At 44.9% G+C, this 21,275-nt stretch overlaps 2 long non-coding RNA genes across 6 annotated transcripts in view; one reads left to right on the top strand and one right to left on the bottom strand.

The window, feature by feature from the left end:
• The window catches only part of LOC117083135, an 83,987-nt gene that overhangs the window by 49,733 nt on the left and 12,979 nt on the right, over positions 1-21,275 (bottom strand). The window lies entirely within an intron of this gene.
• On the top strand, positions 911-9,794 carry LOC117083136. The gene is made up of 3 exons (XR_004436963.1): positions 911-1,004; positions 8,469-8,637; positions 9,710-9,794. It is a non-coding gene; the product is annotated as an uncharacterized LOC117083136 (long non-coding RNA).

A 21,275-nucleotide genomic window follows, 5' to 3' on the forward strand; every position in this document is an offset into this window, starting at 1 on the left:
GTGCAGAGGTGACAGACGTGAGGCTGGTGGCTCCTTCAGGGTGCTGTAAAGTAAGGTGGGAACTCAGAGCAAGAGAGGAAGAGGTGAGGCCCAGAAAAGTGGGAAGGAAGAGAGAGAAAAAATGTAGAGACAGAAAAGGCATGGCTTGAAAAAGACTGCCAGGTCGGAAGCAGTGACTCACCCCTGTAATCCCAGCACTTTGGGAGGCTGAGGCAGGAAGATCACTTGAGTCCAGGAGTTCGAGATCAGCCTAGGGAACATGGTGAAACCCCATCTTTACCCAAAATACAAAAAATTAGCCAGGTGTGGTGGTACATGCCTGTGGTCCCAGCTACTTGGGAGGCTGAGGTGGGAGGATCCCTTGAGCCTGAGAGGCTGAGGCTGATTTCACCTCAGCCGAATGCAGTGGTGAGCTGAGATTTCACCACTGCATTCAAGCCTCAATGACAGAATGAGACCGTGTCTCTAAATAAGTAAATAAATGAGAAAAGAGAAAGAGACTGTTAGGTGTCATCCCATATCCATTTTCCCCTTCCTACTTAGTAATGACCCCAATTTTTAATTCAGTGCTCAGCCAAAAGACCACATGAGCCTACTTCCCTTGTAGCTGGGTGTGACTCTCATTCTAGTCAGTGAGATAAAAAGTGGAAGTTGTGTGTGGGGCTTCCAGGAAGGCCCCGTAGAGGATACTGACTCATCTGACCAACAGGCCATTTTGCCCTCCCCAGCTTTTTCCTTATTGCAGCCTGGAGCTTGGTGTGACAGTTGGAGCTCCAGTAACTGTCTTGGGTGATGAGTTACCCTGGGATGGAAGTCGGTGCTGAGGATGACGTGTGAAGATTGCAGTGTCGTCCTCTCTCCCACTCCACCCTGGATCTGTTGACATGCCTCATTTTCTCCTCGTCCTGCCAGCTGCTGTATGTCCTTCCTCACATCTAGCCACAGTGCCTTTCAGGATGCCAGCTTTCTGTGCTACAGCTGTGCCTCTTCCCTGAATTACTCAGGTCTATGCTAAGTTTCAGGCTCTTGCAACTTCCCTGGATTCTCCCCAAAATGAGAGCACAAGCCCCTGTTTTCGGATTCCCCAATCAATATGGGGGTCTTGCCACTCCGCAACAGGGCTCAGTTCTGTAGCAGTGTCTGGAATGACCAGCATCTAAGCCTTCTTTCCTTCCTTTCTGGTCCTTATACTTCCCCCCCACGTTGTAGAAACCTTATAGGTGGCAAAAGGTACAAGGAACAAGATAACGTCTCTCTTTTGTTATATATAACTCTAAATTTCAAAAAATCTATGACTTTTGAAACACAAAACTGTCAGAATTACTTCCCTTATTCTCCCCATTCTGTAACAACATCCTTTCCCTGAGATAATAACAGCAGTTGGCCCAGGTTCCCAGAGTGGAGAAAGAGTTGGCAGCCATAGGAAGTACTCCTGGGCCAAAGCATCAGTGTGCATCTTGCAATATCTTACCACATTGAGAAAAGGGGGAGGAGACACTAGGAGAAGAGCTGAACAGCATCAGAGCCAGAGATGGATCAGGTCAGTATTGGGAATGTAGTTAAGAGCAGTGTGATGCTGTTGCTGAAGAACCCCAAATATCAGAGTCCTGTAGGTCTTCCCTGTCTTTCCTCAAAGTCCCACGGTGGAGACCTCATCACTCTTCACGAGAGGAAGCTGCTCTCAAGCCCACCTCACAGCATGGAGGAAAGGAGTCCACATCTGAAGATGCCCAGGATGGCCTGGGCCCCTTGAACAACGAACGGGGTCACAGCCAAGGATTCTCACCCCTCCAACGTGGCAGAGAGGCCCCACTCTGGGGAAGGTGGCCTGCTCAGGATCACAGTGGGTGGAGCAGCTTTCAATGCACCCAGCATTTAATAATTGATCCTGTCAAAAATCATCAATGGGTGCTCAAACAAGTGGGCCTAAGTTTGCCGAGGAAGAGACATTTATAGCGTTTCCACGTATGATATTCAAAGTCTCAAAGTCTCTTTCAAAGCCACCAAATGTAACATCACCAGTTATGGGACAAATTGACATTGTATGCCTTCTGATAGGATGCCCTGAGAAAAACACATCGCTTTTGTGACATTTCTGGCCGAAATGTCTAACCTGAATCTAATCACAAGGAAACATCAGACAAACCCAAACTGAGGAACAGTCTACAACAGTAACTGGCCTGTATTCCCGAAAAATGTCAAGGTCATGAAAATGAAAGGGAAGGCTAAGGAGCCATTTCCAATGGAAAAAGACTGAAGAGAAGGGACACCCAAAAGCAACGTGGATTTGACCCTAGACCAGAGAGGAAAGGGTGTTTATGAGGGCCATCGTGGAGGCAACTGGCTGCATCTGAAAGGGTCCCTGGATTGGATGGTGGCGTTTCTCCCCATGTTAATTTCCTGATTTGGGTGATTGTGTTATCTTTGTGTAAGGATGCTTGTTCTTAGGAAATAAATGCAGAAATATTTAGGGATGAAGGAGCATTCTTTCTTCATCCCATTTCTTCCCCCACCCCTTCTCTTCCTCCTTCCTTCTCCCACCCCCAAGCAAGTGTGGTGAAATATTCATCAGTGAGGGATCTGGGTAAAAGGTACTGGGGAGTTGTTTGTGGCACTATTCCTATACGTTTTCTATACATCTGAAATTATTTCAATATAAAAAGTTACCACCCCAGCCCCCACCCTCTAAAAGATGTGAGGAACATGAAATCAGGGAGGGGAGGAGCCCAGAGTGCCCCCTAAAGGCCCATGTTCAGATCAGAAAGGGGCTTTGAAAAGCCTGAAATCTAACCCTCTCATTTTATCTCTGAAGGCTGAGACTCAAGAGAGGTGCAGGCACATAGGTCCCATGAGTCCAGCGCACATGCTTGTAAGCTGACCACTCTTTTGTCCTGTCACATTTTCCCAAGAATCTCCATTCTTCATCAAATCTAGCGTAAAAACATTCACTTGAATCCAGGAGGCAGAGGTTGCAGTGAACCAAGATAGTGCCACTGCGCTCCAGCCTGTGTGACAGAGCAAGACTCCATCTAAAAAAATAGGATTGTACTTTCCACATACGCTGACTCCACCTGGACAAATCTCAATCACATGGCCTTATCTGACTGTAACAAAGGCTGAGAAATGACTATTCTGCACAGCCATGGGCACAAATAAAAACTGGAATTTCTACTACTATTTAAAGGTGAGAAGGTGAAGTGTATTGGGTGATAACCAGCAGTCTATGCCACACATGATTCCATCGGCACTAGGCATGACCTGGCCTAGCTGAAGCTATGGTTGCCTCATAACTGAACAAAATCAGGTTCAGCTAACCTGGTGGCAAGGTTGGGAAGGGTTGTTGGATAGGCAATCAAAGGTTTCAGAGACTAGCAAACTCCCATCACTCCTTACCAGGTTACCCATTGGTAGAAATAAGCATGTTTTCCTCTTGGTCTTTTCAATGTACCACACCTTCCTCCTACATTCTCTTTCCTCTTGCTCCTCTAGAATAAAATCTATAAAGCACACAGTTGCATTATTCATGTACTAGTCACACAACTCTTGTGCTCAGTAAGTGCCTGAATCACCTGTGAGACCCAGAGCACAGAACATTCCATCTCCATCAGATCCACTTGGGGGAGGAGGTGCTATTACCCTGAAAGTCATTTCCATGGTGTAAATTTACCCTCCTTTGCAAAATGATTCATTGTTAGTGCCCACAAATCATTCTTCCAAGAATATCACTACATGTGTGGAGGAAGAGTCTTTCCCTCCCAAAAGCTCAACAGTTGTGGATCTGATGACGTTATTTCCAGAATTCAGAATGAAAAGAGTTCCTGGGAAAATAAAGGACGTGACTTACAAGATGACACATGGAGGAGAGGCACATGATCAGCTCAGCTATCTAGATCTATTTAAGTATGGTTTAGCATGGGGTTTCATGTTTAAACACCTGGCTGTTCCATCTTTAAGGGAGACATTTGTTGCTTCTCTCTGTCCAACATCCAATCCCTTGACTTTTATTGACAGAATCCATATTTCCCTTGGGAAACCAGCCCTGCAGAGGTCTCAGCTCAAGCTGAGACTAACACCACCTTTGTCTTTTGGAGTTGACATGTTACTCATGCTGTTATAGAAGTATTGAGTTCCCTTGTCCATAGCAATTTGTTCATAATTGGAAAAATGATCCCAATCACTCAATATATCCCATTACCTGGCTTTTTATCAAAACTGTAGCACAGACAGAGACTCCATGTTCAGCTCGACTTGAAGTGAGGCCACCTAAAAATGGAAGGTTTCACTTGTCTCAGTAACCTATTAACTCCCAGTACAGAAGACATTCTCTATTTTGTCATGTTAGCAAAACCCTGATTTTTGTACATAAGGAAGCAGAACCAAGAGGTTTAGAGAGAGCTTGAATTTTCACGTCATATGTTAAGCGCCTAGGTCCACCACACCTGAAGGAATCTCACTTAAATTTTCCATTGTGAGCCAACATTTTTACTTAAGCCAATTTTCCTTGGATTTATATTACTTGCAACCAAAAATCCTGGTTAATACAGCCATGTCAGTCATTGAGCTTCTCCTTTATTTGACATTGGTATGCAGTCGTGCTTCTTCTTCTTCTTTTTTTCTTTCTTTTTTTTTTTTTTTGAGACAGTGTCTTGCTCTGTTGTCCAGGCTGGAGTATAGAGGTGCAGTCTCAGCTCAGTGAATCTTTGACCTCCCAGGCTTGAGCGATCCTCCCACCTCAGCTTCCCAAGTAGCTGGGACTACAGGTGCACACCACCACATCCGGTTAATTTTTGCATTTTTTTGTAGAGACAGCATTTCACCATCTTGCCCAGACTGGCCTCCTGGGCTCAAGTGATCCTCTTGCCTCAAGCTCCCAAAGTGCTGGGATTACAGGGATGAGCCACAGCACCTGGCCTAGTCTGTGCTTCTTAAAATGGTTTCTTCTCCTGGAATATCCTATGATGAACTTAACCATGAACATTCTCCAAGGCTTAGGCTGTGGTCTTCTCTTTCAGGGACACATAGTTCAACCCATACGCCTGGGAAACAATGTGAGATGGAGTTTGGCATGCAGGATGGTTATCAGGGAGTGTTCATGTCAACACAAGTGAAAGGAAGATGAGGAAGTAGGACCAGGCATGGGGGGAATTCAGCTGTTGAGGCAGGACCACTGACTATCTTGGCCAACCCCACTGGAGGACCTGGAGCTAGAATGGCCCTTCAGAGTCACTTGGTGTTGGGACAAGAGGGCCAGGCCCTTATACTCTCACATCTGTCAGTCACTGGATATTAGGCTGCACCAGGAAGGGGCACGACCTTGGCAAGACAGTGGCATACAGCTGAGGCAATCTCCGAGGGACTGAAGCTGGAAGCTCTCTGCAGACACCACTGTCATCAGCTGGGCAGTGAATCCTTCACTGAAGGGTATCTGGGGACAGGCATCCTAGCATCCTCCAGGTAAGCTGGTCCCTCTGCCTGCAGGAACCTGCTTCCTTTTGTCACTCCTTCAAGCCTAATGGTGTTGACAGCCCCTCGGTTACCAGCCCTCTGGCACTGCACCATGCCTTGTGGGATTCCTCTTTCCTACTCACACCTTTGCAAATGGTTCCTTTATTAAACTCTCCTCCAACTGTTGTCAAGTCCAAAACTTGTACTGCTCACTGCATGACAGCTCATAAGTCGAAAGACAAGATGTTGGGGCAAGGAAAAAGATTTTATTTTGGAGGGCCAGCAAACTGAGAAGATAGCAGACTAGTGTCCTAAAGAAACATCTTAAGCTAATACGAATTTGGGGCTCCTTTTATTTTAGGGAAATGGGGAAGATGCAGGAGGTTGAGGCCAAAAGGTGACAGATGACCACAGACATCTGAGTGGCAGTGAGGGTCACCTTCTTTTTCCTTGGTCAGGTCACAATGCTATGTAACATAGCAATGCTATGTAACATAGCAATGCTATGTAACATAACAATGTTATGTTAAAATAAAATTTAACATCCTCGTTTTCTCCTTGGGGGGTTAGTTTTGGGGGAAGGGCTATTCTCACTCATCCTTGCTTTAAAGTTAAACTATAAGCTAAATTCCTCCCATAGTTACATTGGCCTATGTGCAGAGATAAGCAAAAATGGCTAACCTAAAAGATATTGATACAGGAGACAGAAAGAAATTATTTAGGCAAACAGCGAGGGCAAAGGAGTCCTTGGTGGAATTTCCCTTTTAACAAAAAGCAGCCCCATAATTATTTCTTTTCCAACAAAAAGCAGCCTGAAAAATTGAGCTGCAGACATAGATAAGCAAGCTGGAAGTTTGTATCGGTGAATGCTGGCAGCTGTGCCAATAGAAAAGGGCTACCTGAGGGCCAGGTATATTCAACATGGAGGCTTCATCTTCCCTTTTCTTTGTCACCATATATACAGTAAAGGAATAGGCAACACGGCACTGGCAGGTAGAGAACACATTGGCATAATAAAAAGATTAGGGTGGGGGTAGCCAAATGGCACACCTAGTCCTAATCAGTTTTCAAGCCTTATGCAAATGGCACACCTGGTCCCATCAATCTTTCGTGCCCCATGTTAATCGAAACCCCATGTTTCGTGCCCCACCTCCTCAAGTTCATCTATAAAACTCCCTGCCTTTTGTTGTGGGCCAGAAACCCACTCAGGACCCCTCTCTCTGTAGGAGAGAGCTCTTCTCTTTCGCCTATTTAACCTCCACTCTTAACCTCATTCCTTGTGTGTCCATGTCCTTGATTTCCTTGGCATGAGACAATGAACCTTGGCTATCACCCCAGATGAATGACATCGCTTCAATATCATCATGGGAGGCTGGACAGAAGGGGTGTATGTGGAGGGAGTTAGTTGTGCTAGGTTTCCTTTTTATGTTACCCGGCCATCATATTGAGTGTGCTCTCTGCTTCCTGATGGGACCCTGACTGATGTAACCAAACAGGTCCAGAGTACTCCACTCCAAAAGATGCCACTGTGGCATATTGAGTATTTTGAGGTAAAGGCAATCAAAAATCTGCAGCAGATGCAGGAAGAGCTCTCTGCCCTCCCTTGACCTGCCTAAGAGCTGGGCATAAGTTTCCCTCCCTTTGTGAAGGTGACTCCCGCTAACACCAGGAAGGGAAGAGTGATAACTCTCATCAACAGAGATAGGGAGTTGACACAGAGATGAATTTGCATAAACAAACCTTGTAAAAATAATGTTTACTTTAGAAGTGAGGGGAATTTTTCCCTTTACTTTCTGAGGATTCAATTCTTTAAGTCTGCTGAAATAAACTGGCAACAGACAGAGTAATAGGAGAAAAAGATCCAAATTCATTTAAGTGCATGGTGTCATCATAGGCATGTGAATACTCAATAACCCACTGAGGTCTAGAAGCTCAAATGTCACTTTATGTTATGGAAGAAAATGGGGAACGGCAGATTCCTGGAGGGTAGTGGTGACAACCTATGGGAGGTGGAGGGAAGGAACTGCACTATGAACAAAGGCTGTTTTATTATGCAGATAAGGTCTCCCAGGTAACAGCCATCAGAAAAATAGGTGATTGCCTGTGGTAAGCTCTGTCTTGAGGAGGTGTCAGACCTTTATTCATCTTTAGGCAGATAAAATGGCCCCAGAGAAAAACCTCTGCTTCCATCTGCAGTTTACCATACTAAGGTAGCTCCACTTAAGTTTCCTTTGAGAAAGGACAGCTTTTCAGATCTATTCCTGCCTGCAGTTTTCTGAATAGACAGTTTGAAATAAATCAAGGAAGTGTGTTCTGGGGTGGCATATTCTTGCCTTCCACATTCCCTTCCACTCATTCGCCCACAAATTTCCTGGTCACTGCCTTACCATGCACTGTCCCTCAAAGTCCAAAGCCCCTTTCATTCTTTAAAATGGTATATACGCCCCCAAGTCTAACCACTCTTTAGTTCTACTTCTTTTCTATGAACCCGCATGTATGTAAATATTAATAAAAATTGTGTACCTTTTCCCCTGTTAATCTATCATTTGTAAGGTTAATCCACAAGCCCCCATTCACTGAACCTAAAAGGGTAGAGGAAAAGTTTTTCCTCCTAGACATAACCTTAGGTTCACCTCAGCAGAGTGTGGAGAATATCACACAGCCAATTAGGAGAAGGACAAATCTTGATTTTATTCCCTCTCCCTAGGTTCTGACCAATGGTACTGAACAAAACCATCAGGAAGGCCACCGTGGGTGTTGGAAATATAATAAAAAACAAAATCTCCTGGCCAACATGGTGAAACCCTATTTCTACTAAAAATACAAAAATTAGCCTGGCATGGTGATGTGTGCCTGTAATCCCAGCTACTCAGGAGGCTGAGGCAGGCGTATTGTTTGAACCCAGGAGGCAGAGGTTGCAGTGGTTGCCACTGCATTCCAAGCTGGGCGACAGAGCGAGACCCTGTCTCAAAAAAACCAAAATCCAAAGACCAAAAACAAAATCTCTTTTTTTCCCAACCCAGAAAATCTCTCCACAAAGCTAAAAGAGAAAGAAAACAATTTGATGATTGAATAAGCATTAAACCAGATGTGATGCACATCACAGGCAATGCTGCTGAAAGGACTGTAAAGACAGAAAGAAATCTCACCTTTCTATGTAACGAAGTGGATGCAACCTATTCAATACATCAGGTAGGTTTTGCAATTTGGAGTCAGGTGACAAGTTAAGCCTGTGTCCTCCCAGGAAACCGGCAGCTGGGATTTATCTTCCTTGATGATTACATTTCAAAGAGAAAGAGGTGGCTCCCAGGTCCTTGAGGAAATATTCTTGAGTTGTGAGACTGATCAGAGGCTATTTAGCCATTCATAAGATTTACATACATTTGAGAAGGACAGAAAAAGTAATTCTGAAAGAAAAGGAAGACAAGGGAGAGAAGGCTCTTTCCTTATTTTCAACAGGGAGAAAAAATGCTATTTGCCTTACAGAAGCCAAGGCCACACTCCAGCTGTGATACCAGGGAAAATGGGCGCAAGGAAGAGGCCAAGGAGCTGAGGGTCCCTGCTCAGGTCCCTTGGGCACTGGCTACTCCAGCCACCTACAGCAGATACAGTTGTTGGCCTCTTGTTCAGCAATTTCAGAAGCGAAGAGAGGGCTCCCCTGCTCCCAAGCCTCTCCCTCTTACCTGTTCAGCCATTTCTCAAAATATCTGTTTTGGGCTCAGGACACGGGACTCCAAAATATGACTGTAGAAGACCAGAATAAGCTACCTAGGCATATTGACTATTTTGAACTAAAAGAAATCAAGAACCAGCCAACACAGTAAAAGCTCTTCATCTTCCCCTCCAAGTTCTGTGTAAAACAGAACTTGAAATCCCCTTTGCAAAATTATGACTGAGACGGTGAAAGAGATCTAACTTAACCGACCCCATTTTGCTTCTAACCTCCAAGCTGTCCTTGTTCATTCAAGGGCGTAGCTGAACTAACTTTGGGAGAAACTTAGTTTATTGTTTTGTAACAGCCCTTTCCCAAAGCAGACGTCCTTCTTGCCTGGGGACTAGATTGCCTTTGTAGGACTAACACTGGCCACAAGATTAGAAATTGTGGTTTAGGAGTCATGCAGCTGGAGGCTGCAAGATTCTGACCCTCCCTAAACTGCTCCTAAGATCAGTACTTGAGATATTTTGTGGACCTTGCATTTGATGGATCAGCTGGCACCACCCATATGAATAAACTGGCTCATCTGATCTTGTGGCCCCCACCCAGGAACTGACTCAGCACCAGAAGACAGCTTCGACTCCCTATGACTTCATCCCTGAGCAATCAGCACTCCTGGCTCACTGGCTTCCCGCCACCCACCAAGCTATCCTTAAAAACTAATGCTTGGGGAGACCATATGAGTAATAATAAAACTCTGGTCTCCTGCACAGTGGCTCTGCGTGAATTACTCTTTCTCTATTGCAATTTCTCTGTCTTGATGAATCGGCTCTGTCTAGGCAGCGGGCAAGGTGAACCCCTTGGGCAGTTAAAACTCCCCTTTTGTAGAGAGAAATGTATAAAGGAAATTTTCATTAGTAAAGGTATCTATACCAGGAAGAAAGCTGCTTTAAGCCAACTTTTATTAACTGAGAGACTCTTATCTGCATAACAAGATAAACTTTATTTTCACCATACATTTCCTCCCCTCAACCTCCTACAATCTATCTCTACTGTTTCCTAAAAGCCCCAAACCCTTATGCCTTTCTGTAGCTCAGATTAAGTGTCAATCATCTGGCTTTTTTTTTTTAAGAGAGCGATGGGGTCTTGCTATGTTGCCCAGGTTGGTCTCAAACTCCTGGGCTTAAGCAATCCTCCTGCCTCAGTCCCCAAGTAGCTGGAATTACAGGCATGAGCCACGGTGCCCATATTGGCCCTTCTTTGAGTCTTATATTTTCGTGGGGCTCCTGTGCGTGCATATGTACATAATTAGAATGGTTTCCTCCTGTTAACCTGCCTTACGCCAATTTAATTTGTAGACTAGTTCACTGAGAAGGGTAGACGGAAGCTATTTTTATTTCCCCTACACTTTCAACAGGAGCAGGGGTTGTGATGGCTAAAGAGTGGGCTCTGCGGTCAGATGGTATTATGGGCTAAACTGTGTCCCTCTAAAAAGATATGTTGAAGTCCTAATTCCCGCTACCTCAGAATGTGACCTTGTGGCAGGCCAGGTCTCACTAATGCAGGCCTCCAGTACAATTGTCTCAGCACTGACTGAGTAGCTAGGTTAAACAGAAAAAGCTGATTGAGCCAGTGCTCTTACACAAAGGCTGAACTGTAACAAAGAGCCCAGCAAGAGTTTTGCCTAGGCTTTTCCTGGGCCTTGAAGCATGACAAGATAACAAAGGAATTCTTAACAGGACCTTTTTAGGATTAAACACGTTTTATTGGGGGTCTGAATAACTCCCCAGGCCTCCACAAACAAGTTTATAGGGGTCTAAAGGAACTCCCCAAACCTTTATAATTTAGCAGGAGACAAGATAATGGTAATCACCCCAGCACCTGGACCCATTTAGGTTAAGTAAACTTACTGAGGCTCCAGAGGAAGGTCTTCAGGACTCAGACCTTAGTTATAGATTATAAGAAGTTAATCACTTACGTCTTTGAATAAATACACACTTACACATAGACATACAGCTTAGAAGGTATATAAGCTCTGGAAAACTTGGTAATTTTGAGTTGGTCTGGTGATAATTTCCAGACCTTCTCCCTGTAACTAGTTATGGAAATAAAAACTCTCTTCCTCCCCAGTTAATCTGCATCTTGTTATTGGGCCACGAGAAATAGCAGCCTGACCCTCAGTTTGGTCCAGAACCACGAGCAATTTCACATCATCAGCTGGAAGCTGGACAAGCTGCACTGCCAGTTCCCGGTTTTGCTGCCAGGCAGCCCGCACTTGCCGCCGCCGCTCACGCTCCACTGCAACATCACGGAATCCTATCCATCTCCTTCACCGATACGGTTTGTAGACTCTGATGACCCAAATCTGACATCAGTTCTGGAATGTCTAGAAGATACTAAGAACAACAAGTTGACACCAAGAACCTGGACCCTATTTGGAAATAGGGTCTTTGTAGAGTTAACTTCCTTCCACAGGTGTTGAGCGTGATAACACCCTCAGTTAGGATGAGGTCATTAGGGTGGGCCCTAATTCAATACGACTAGTGTCCTTTGACAAATAATCTTTGCTTGGCCTTGAAGTTTGCTTCACACACGTCAGTAATGCTTATAAAACTTTTCCTGGCCCCATCAGTGTACTTCCTTGTAAAATCCAATTTTAGCAAAAACAAACAAACGAACAAATGTGAAAGGAAAATATCTTGGACCCCCCAAATCAATAAGCTTCAGGGAAAAGTCAAGCTGGGAACTGCTTAGGGCAAACCTGACTCCCATTCTATTCAAAGTCATCCCTCTGCTCAGTGACGTAAATGCATATCTGATTGCCTCCTTTGGAGAGGCTAATCAGAAACTCAAAAGAATGCATCCATTTATCTCTTATCTACCTATGACCTGGAAGCCCACCCCCAGCCTTCCAGACTGAACCAATGTTCAGTGTTCATCTTACATATGTTGATTGATGTCTCATGTCTCCCTAAAATGTATAAAATCAAACTGTGCTCTGACCACCTTGGGCACATGTCATGAAGACCTCCTGAGGCTGTCATGGGCACGTGTCCTCAACCTTGGCAAAATAAACTTTCTAAATTAACTGAGACCTGTCTCAAATTTTCTGGGTTCACAGAAACAAACAAAGAACCCTGCTGAAGCAGCTTAGGAAGAAGCTCCTCATCCTCGAGATCTGATCATCCTTGATATCTGATCAGGTTCCTCATCCTCCACCATCCCCCAGATGATGTCTGATCACTCCAGCCTATCTTCAGCAAGAATCCTGGTGGGTTGGTTTAACCAGGATCCCCCTTACCATTGATATTTTCCTCTTGGTAATTTTCCACCCACTGACTTCCACCCTGCTCAGTAGCTGTAAATTCCCACTGGCCCATGATGTATTCGGAGTTGAGCCCAATTCTCTCCCCCGCTGCAAGACCCTTTTGCAGTGTTCCCTGTACCTATTGCAATGGTTCTGGATAAAGTCTTCCTTACTGTGTTTTAACAAGTGTTGTTGAATAATTTTTTCTTTAACACCAAACAAAAAAGGGAAATTTGAACACGGACACAGAGGACTATGTGAGGACACACCGGGAGAACACTTTGTGAAGAGGCATGCAGAGATGAGACTCATGCACCTGCAAGCCAGGAAATGCCAAGAACTGCTGGCCACCACCAGAAGGTGGAGGATGCAAGGAAGGATTCTACCCAAAGGTAGCATCGCCCTGCTGAGACCTTGGTTTGGGATGTTTAGTCTTCAGAATTGTGAGACAACAAATTTCTGTTGTTTTGAGCCACCCAGTGTGTGGTCCTTTGTTATGGTAGCTCTAGCAAACTCATACAGATGGAATCCAGGCTGAGTCTGACAGACACAAGTTCAAATCCTGGCTTTGCCACCTATTGGTTGTGAAATTTGAAGGAAATTTACTTAATTGCCCTGAGTTTCCATTTCCCCTTCTATAAAATGGAGAAATAATATGAATAGCACCATTGTTTTCAAGTTCTCAAGATACAATGTCTGTAAGGACTTGTGCTAGTCAGCCTCCAAGATGACTCCCAATGGTTCCTGCCTCCTGCTTGTCACTCCTTTGTGTAGTCTGTTCCCACACTGAATGGGGATGATCTGTGTGACCAAAAGCATATTGGAGAAATACAAGAATGTCACTTCCAAGGCTGAGTCATAAATAACATTGCAATTTCTGCCTAGCTCTCTTGAATCACCGCACTGGATAACACTGGCTGCCATGTCTTGAGGACTCAAGCAGCCCTGTGGAGAACGGAAGCCCCCTGCTCATAGCTAAGCAGCCATGTGAGTGAACTCTCTGGAAGTGGCTCCTCCAGCCCCCATCTAGCCTTCAGATAACTGTTGCCCTCACTGACATCTTAACTGAAACCTCATGAAGGACCTTAAACTAGAATTACTCAACTAAACTGCTCCTGATTTCCTGACCTGCTGAAACTATGCGAAATAATAAATATCTCTTGTTGTTTTAAGCTGCTAGGTTTAAGGATTATTTTTTAACACAGTCATAGGTAAGGAATACAAGGCTAACAGTTGCTAAGTAATCACTCCACAACTGTTAGTGGTTGTTTGTTTTCCACGTGACTAGTTAGGAATATGCCTTTACAGGCCCTTTGCTCCTAAATCCAAATTTCCAACTGATCTTGAGTCAATGTCCAGTTCCAACTGTTAATTAGACTTTTATACTGGGGGACTCCACTTGCAAGTAAGACTGGCAATGTGCATGGTTCCCACTTTCCCTGTGCCATTTCCCAATCCTGGAATCACGTCAACCTCTGCCTCACCCAACTAATATCTGCCCCTCCTTTAAGGTCCATCAAGAGCCTGCCTTTGGGAACAGGTCTCACCATGGCTCTCACCTTCTATAACTCTGAACTTACCTCCCGATGGACTCCCATAGGATTTATTGCCTAAACTTCCAGTTGGTATTTGTCTTTCTCTGCTTTATATTGTAGCTTACTTAAGTGACTCTTTTATTTTCTTATTTTTTTAAATGGGTTACACATACCACACCTTCAGTTAGAATGATACTTGAGGTCACCTCTCTGAATTTACCTTCCAACATTCCTAGCAGAGAACCTTGCACATGTGTAGGTTTTGAGGAACAAATTACTGAACGAATTAGTATAAAATTTGAAAGTAAAAACATCTGGCTAACTGGCTGACTTTCCTACCCGTCACCCTCCTTTTCTGGCTCTTTTTAACTACTTACACTTGGAAGCTAGAAACAAATTAGCATTCATCATTAATATATGTAACGAAGCCGTTTTCCACGTGCCTGGCTCTATCCGTGAATTTGTCCCCTGTGTAGGAAGTGATACATGGTATTTCTCTCTCTCATTCTAACTCAGAAGGCCTGTAACATGAGCTGAAAATATGAGGCAATTAACCATGTAATTCAGACAAAATCGCCTGGAAATGTACTTCGTGAGTAGGTACACAGCCCAGTAATGGAAGACTTGAAATTCATTCATGATAGATATGGAATCATTTATTAGCAGAAGCGTGGGCTGTGCCGGGAACATTTCTAATCTGTTAAAGTCAGCATCTTAGAGCAAAGCAGGCTTGATGACACAATTTCCCTTAATGCTGCCACTAGAGACAGAATCTGCAACTGTGAAGAGAGGAAGCAGCACTAGTTGGTGTGGAGATGGTTTCACTCTGTCATTTCTGTGCTGGCTAGGGTTCTAGGGTGGCAAGCAACAGAGACTGAGTCACAATATTAGGCCAAATTAACAAACAATAAAGAATTTATTGGAAGCTATGGTATAGCTCTCAGAATGGAAGGAAAAGCTGGAAAATGAGCCTTTGGAAAAAACTAGAAGCAGAGAAGCTCTAGGTTTCTTGGTAGCAGGAACTAGCACTGGGACTTTTTCACTTGGGAGCCCCAGTGGGACCTGTCAGTACCCCTCCTCACAGGGTGCCACTGCCAGGATAAATCCACTCCAACTGCTTTCTCTCTGTGCCACCTGCCCTCTGCCACATGCCTTAAGTGGGCATCTATTGTTACAGATTTGCATTAAATTTTAGTGGGTCTTTTCAGTACCCATTCGTTCATCTACCCAATATATCTTGAAAATTGTACAAACCTTGTGACAGGTGTTATGGAGGACTGAAAAGTAAATTCATTACAGGTTCTGCCCTCTGTGGAGATAAGTGCTCAAATATTCTTAAGATGGGGTAAAAAGCTGTATACATCACAATCTTTTCATTATACAGGACAGAAAGCAGTCTCCAGACATCTTTAGGAAGGAAGAGAGATATTGGTCCCAAAGGAAAGTCCAGTGACAGAGCTAGCTGAGACATGGCTGGATACAGGGGCCAGAAACTGGGACTGGGACTCTGTCCTTGCCCATCACTTGCTCTTCTCTGTCTCTGCTGCTCTGGTCTCAGGGACGGTCTCAGCAGCAGGTCATGATGGTGCCCCTTGCATAGCCCTTCTGCACTTGGCATTCCTGGACACACACCCAGGGTTCCTCAGTGCAGCTCGGGTGATTCCCAGCCTGGGGACTTTCTCTTGTCACAGGGGCTGGTTCAGTCTGTTGTGGGCGGGCAAAAGAACTACGGAGTTAACGGCCCTAGTAGCAGCCTTCAGTCAAAGATAGACCAATTTAGTAGATTCAACAATGAATTACACTGTCTTTGGTTGGGAAGACTCCGGACATGTTCTATATTTTCTCCAGATGTTTCCAATAGTGCTAAGCCTCATTGCCCACTGTGGCAGCCTGCTCTCCAATGCACTCTGATTTAGCCCCCTTCTCTGTCCTGTCTCACTTTCCTATTCTCCTTCCCATGCTTCCTGGGAGTCTCCAGAATAAACCTCTTGCACAGAAATCCTTGCCTCAGAGTCTTCTTCTTAGGGAGCCCAGCCACAGACACCCTGGTGATGTGGTGGTAAGGCAGCTGCCAACAGTTGTAGGCTTGTACCCTGCCAGTGTCTGGTCTGGTGGAGACAGAGTTTTCTTACAGACACTTCCATTAGAATCCTGAGGCTGACTCTCATTGTTCAGAGTTGGCCATATTCCCATCCCTGGGTTGAAATATACCCATTGACTAGTTCCAGCCACCTACTCACCAGGGAGCTGAGAAGGATGGAGTGAATTCCACTCAATCCTCATGGTCTGGGAGGGGAGAGGAACGGTTTTCTCATGAATAATGAGGATACTATTGCCAGTTCAGTGCTGAAGGGATGGTGAACAGGTTGAATCATTAGGTGTCCACTGCATGTGGGGTCCCCCGAAGGGGACAAACACAGTTCAGAGGAATATGACACAAGTTCTAACTTGGTGGGGAAGATTGTAAGAGGTTAAGGATCAAGGAACCTGAGATATCACCTTCTGAATTACCTACTAACCCCACTCTTTAAAGCCACTGAGACTGGGCATGGTGGCTCATTCCTGTAATCCCAGCACTTTGGGAGACTGAGGCAAAAGGATGGCTCCAGGTCAGAGTTCAAGACTAGCCTGGGCAACATAGCGAGACACCCATCTCTATTAAGATAAATAAAAAAGTCAGTCACCAAGAAGATGGCCAATATTTTTCCTCTTAATAATGGCATGTTTTGAAATACCATGTCATCCAAACAAAACAACATGTAGTCAGCAGTAATTAATTCATTCTCATATTTTTAAAACTAATAAATGGCATTACTGAGTCCATATTCCTAATAATAGAGAAACATACCATTTCCAAGTGGTTATTGGAAATATTAAAAAGGCCTTCCGGTCTCTTCTGTTCTTCTTAGCCCCTAGTAGCTGGGGGACCCCCTCTTTTGATAGTTGAGGTCCTCTGGTTATACACAAAACTCTTATCAGGAGATTGGCTAGCAAATTGGGCAATTTTCAATCCTTTTACTAGTCTTTATGGCCTGGTGAATTACCCTTCAGGTCACATCTCCCAAGGAAATCCCCTGGCTTCATCATCATAGCATTTATGTGCTAGAAAGGATCTTCGAGAGATTACACATTTCATGCCTAACTAAGGAAATTGACATGACGGGATGAACCCAGGTTCTCTCATTAATTCACAAGCCCTGCATCTCGGGCCCCTTCTATATGCCAGACTGTGCTCCAGCGTCTTGGGGAAACAGAGTGAAGAAAATGGAGACAGTCTCTGCCTAGCAGAGGAGGCAGACAAAACATAACAATAAAAACCATAGTTGGTTTCGGTCTACAATGTAAAGAGCTTGGAATCATCCTCACAACAAGAAAAATGCTGAACACACTTGAAATCAGCAGCTCTTAGATCCATCAGAGAATTTTGCTTACAGGGCAAGCTGCTGCCCCCAAAAAACTGGAGAGACAGGTGGGTGGCTACAGAGAATCCCAGCTTCCTGAGAGCAGATGTCTTGGCTGAGCCAGGATTGGGATGAATGTGTTCAACTGTAATTGACAAATTACTGGAAGCTCATTGTGGACCGGATCGAGGTGTAAAAATTCTGAGGGGGCCTAGTCTTAGGGGCTGCTCACACTTTTATGGGTTTACCTTCAGGAGCCCTACCAGGTTCTCACAGTGAAGATCAGAGAAAAAAATTCCTCATGCCTCTGGCAGGAAAAAGGAAAAAGGAGCCATTTTTAAGAACTTTCAGTGCTAAGTACTATGGAGGGAATAAAAAGCGAACACTGAACAGCAATGAACGAGGAACCCATTGGAGGAGGCAGTACAGAGGCCTGAGTGAGCAAGAACTCAGTCCGTCCCAGGAACTAAGAGGAGTCCCTGGTGGCTGGAACATGGTGAGGGAGGAAAGGTTGGAGAGGAAGCAGGGGCCAGATCACCCAGGTTCATGCGAGTTTGGTCTTTACTTTTCCTCTAACAAGCTTCATTCTTTGTTTTTATTTTTATTGCTCATTGTTATCAAGGCCCTTAGAAACAAGCTTCATTCTTTCTCTCTCTTTTTTTGGGGCGGGGGGTGACAGAGTCTCGCTCTGCTGCCAGGCTGGAGTGCAGTAGCGCAGTCTTGGCTCACTGCAACCTCAGTCTCCCAGGTTCGAGCAATTCTTCTGTCTCAGCCTCCCAAGTAGCTGGAATTGCAGGCACCTGCCACCAGGTCCAGCTAATTTTTGTATTTTTAGTAGAGATGGGGTCTTACCATGTTGGTCAAGCTGGTCTTGAACTCCTGACCTCAGGTGATCCACCTGTCTCAGCCTCCCAAAGTGCTGGGATTATAGGCGTGAGCCACCATGGCCAGCCAAGCTTCATTCTTTATATACAAGCTTGTTAGGAGATGAGCTGGGACATGAGTCCAGGTCTCCCTGCTTTCAGTCTAATGCCTACTTCCTACTGCCCAAACACAAATTACTAATTTTACAGTGTACGGTCTAGAAAAACATATATTCAGAAGCAGGTAAGATTTTCACAGCCCCAAGCCATGTAGGGTCTCCTACAGGGTCAGAGAAGTAGTAAAACAATCATATGCCGTTGGGTAGCCCGTATAGAATGCAGACTAATTATATTCAAATCCTGCCTCTGCCACTGGCCAGCACTCGGATCTGGGACAAGTTACTCTACTTTGCCTAGACCCTGTTTCCTCCTTTGAGGAAAGGAGAAAATAAAAATACCTCTGGATAGGGTTATTGACACAATTAAATTAAAGTAGATAAAGATTGATTTTTCCCCAGACATGTTCATTCCCTAGTCATCCATCTCACTAAATGGTACCACCTCCCATCTAGTGCAGAGGCTCAAGACAAAGCTATTAGAGTCATTCTTGATGTTTTTCCTTTCCTTGAATTCCAAATCTATCAATCTACTCCAATGATTCTGTTTCTGAAACATATCCTAAGTTTGTGAGCTGTGGTTTACCTCCCTTGTCCACATCCTCATCCTTGACACTATTGTATCTTACCTGGTCTACTGTAATGGTGTCCTAACTGGTCTCCCTGCCTTCTTTTTGTGGGCTACAACCTATTTTTTCACAAAGCAGCTGTTTATAATTGTTAAATGTAATTTGATTATGTGTAACTCCTTAGATTAAGCCCACCCAGTGGCTTTTCAGTGTATTTACAATAAAATCCTTAGCCCACGCCTCTCTGACCTTGCACCTGCCTGTGTCTCCATTCCTATCTCCCTCTCTGCCACACCCTGTGAGAAAAGGTGGATCATTCCATGTGATTCTTAACCTTCTAGAATAACCCTGCCATGGCTTTACATGGTGGAGGAGAAGACTTCCTCATCCCTGGACTTGGGGCTTGGCCATGAGACTTCTTTTGACCAGTGGCATATTTGTGGTCATGACATGGAAAGAACCCTGAAATGTGTGGATGGTGCACTTTATCTCTCCCCTGTTCTTCTGGGATCCACCAGGAGAAGGGTGTGCCCTAGTCAGCTGCTTGTCCAAGGAGAGCGAGAGAAGATTTGCAGCAGATTTTAACCTAACCCATAGTCTGGAACCAAGCCTGGCCAAGCTACAGCCGGAACAGGAGCCATCCCAGAAGACCCCCAGTTTAATGGTAACGTTTAATATACTCGGACCCCCAGTTTTGTTTCCTTTCCTGAAACTTTCATGCTGTTCCCTCTGTTTGAAGCTATTCTCTTTGGAACAGAGTTTCTCAACCTCGGCACTATTGACATTTGGGGCTTGATAATTCTGTGTTGTGTATGTATACAGGGGAGTTGAGGGGAGGGTCCTGTACATTGTAGGATGTTTAGCACATTCCTGGCCTCTGTTCACTAGATGCTGTAGCACACCTTCTGGTGGGTTGTCAACCCACCATGCCACTAGACATTGCCAAATGTCCCCTGGAAGGCAGAATTGTCTCCAGTTGAGAATCACTGGTCTAGAACATCCCAGATCTTCACAAAGCTGGCTCCTTCTTGTCATTTAGGTCTCACCTCTGGTGCACTTCTTCAGCAAGTCCATACCTGATTGTCTTGTTGGGGCTCAGAACACAATACTACAAAGTATGGCGCTTTGGCATGCTGAGTACATTGAACTAAAGGAGACTGGATGGACCTCTGAAGCAAGCAAGGTCTCTCTGACCTTCTCCTGCGCAACCCCCTCCCCCGCCATCTCCGCCCCTCTTTCTTCCCTGAAATGAATCATAGAAGCCAGAGTTCTTCTTCCTCAAGGTGGGTCACAGAAACTAGAACATCTCTCCCGCAAAGCAAGCCATAAAACCTAGAAAGGCCTCTCTCCCGTCCCATTTAAAGACCTTCATCTCAGAAGCGTCCTGCCTTGTACCAGGGTGGGGTGGAAGTGGTGAGGAATGCTACACAGAGAGTCAAGAATCAGAGCCGACAGGCCTTGATGGGTGTGATATTACCAGGTATTTTTTGGTTCATCCCGATTCCTGACTCTCAGTGCCTGTAAGGCTTGTTATTTCCTCAGTGACCGGAGCAATAAGAATATCGTCTGTTAACGTATTTGCCCTTTTGTCTTTGGTTTCTGAAGTAGCACCTAAACAATAAAGGTGAAAGACAGTCTTTTTTAAATTACACCAAGCCCTTTCAAACACACCTGGGCTTATGTTACTTAGATAGTTTTTGGAAAGCCCCTAGATACTACAGAATAAAGGTCTGGTTGCCAGGAGAATCAGCCTTGTGATCAGACGGCTGGAACTTACAGACCCACTCCGTAACCTCCAGGGAGGAGACAGGGGATGAAGGTTAACTTGATAGCTAGAGGCTAATGGCTTAATCAAGCATGCCTTCGTAATAAAGCTTCTATAAAAACCCAAAATGGACAGAGTTCAGAGAGCTTGGGGAGAGCTGAGCACATGGGGACTTACACATTCCCAACTTCTGCATTTGAGACCCTTCTAGACCCTGCTCTATGTTCCTCTTCCTCTGGCTGTATATCTGTAGCCTTTGTAATAAACTAATAGACATAAGTAAGTGTTTTCTTGAGTTCTGTGAGTTACTCCAGTAAATTAATCAAACCCAAAGAAGGAACTGTGGGAACCGCAATTTATAGCTGGTTGGTCAGAAGCAGAGGTAAGACAACCTGGGGCTTGCAACTGGCATTGGAAGTCGGGGTGGTCTTGTGGAACTGAGCCTTCAATGTGTGGGTTGTGATGCTATCTCCAGATAGATAGTGTCAGAAAAGAGTTGAGTTAAAGACAGGTGGTTTCTGCAGGAGAATCTGCTGCATAATTGACTGACTGGTTAGTTGATGGTGAGAAGGAATCCTCACATGCTTCTTGATGACCAGGGAACACTGAAGGCCTCTGC

Source organism: Trachypithecus francoisi, unplaced genomic scaffold (assembly GCF_009764315.1).
Source record: "Trachypithecus francoisi isolate TF-2019V2 unplaced genomic scaffold, Tfra_2.0 Lachesis_group0, whole genome shotgun sequence".
NCBI lineage: Eukaryota > Metazoa > Chordata > Mammalia > Primates > Cercopithecidae > Trachypithecus > Trachypithecus francoisi.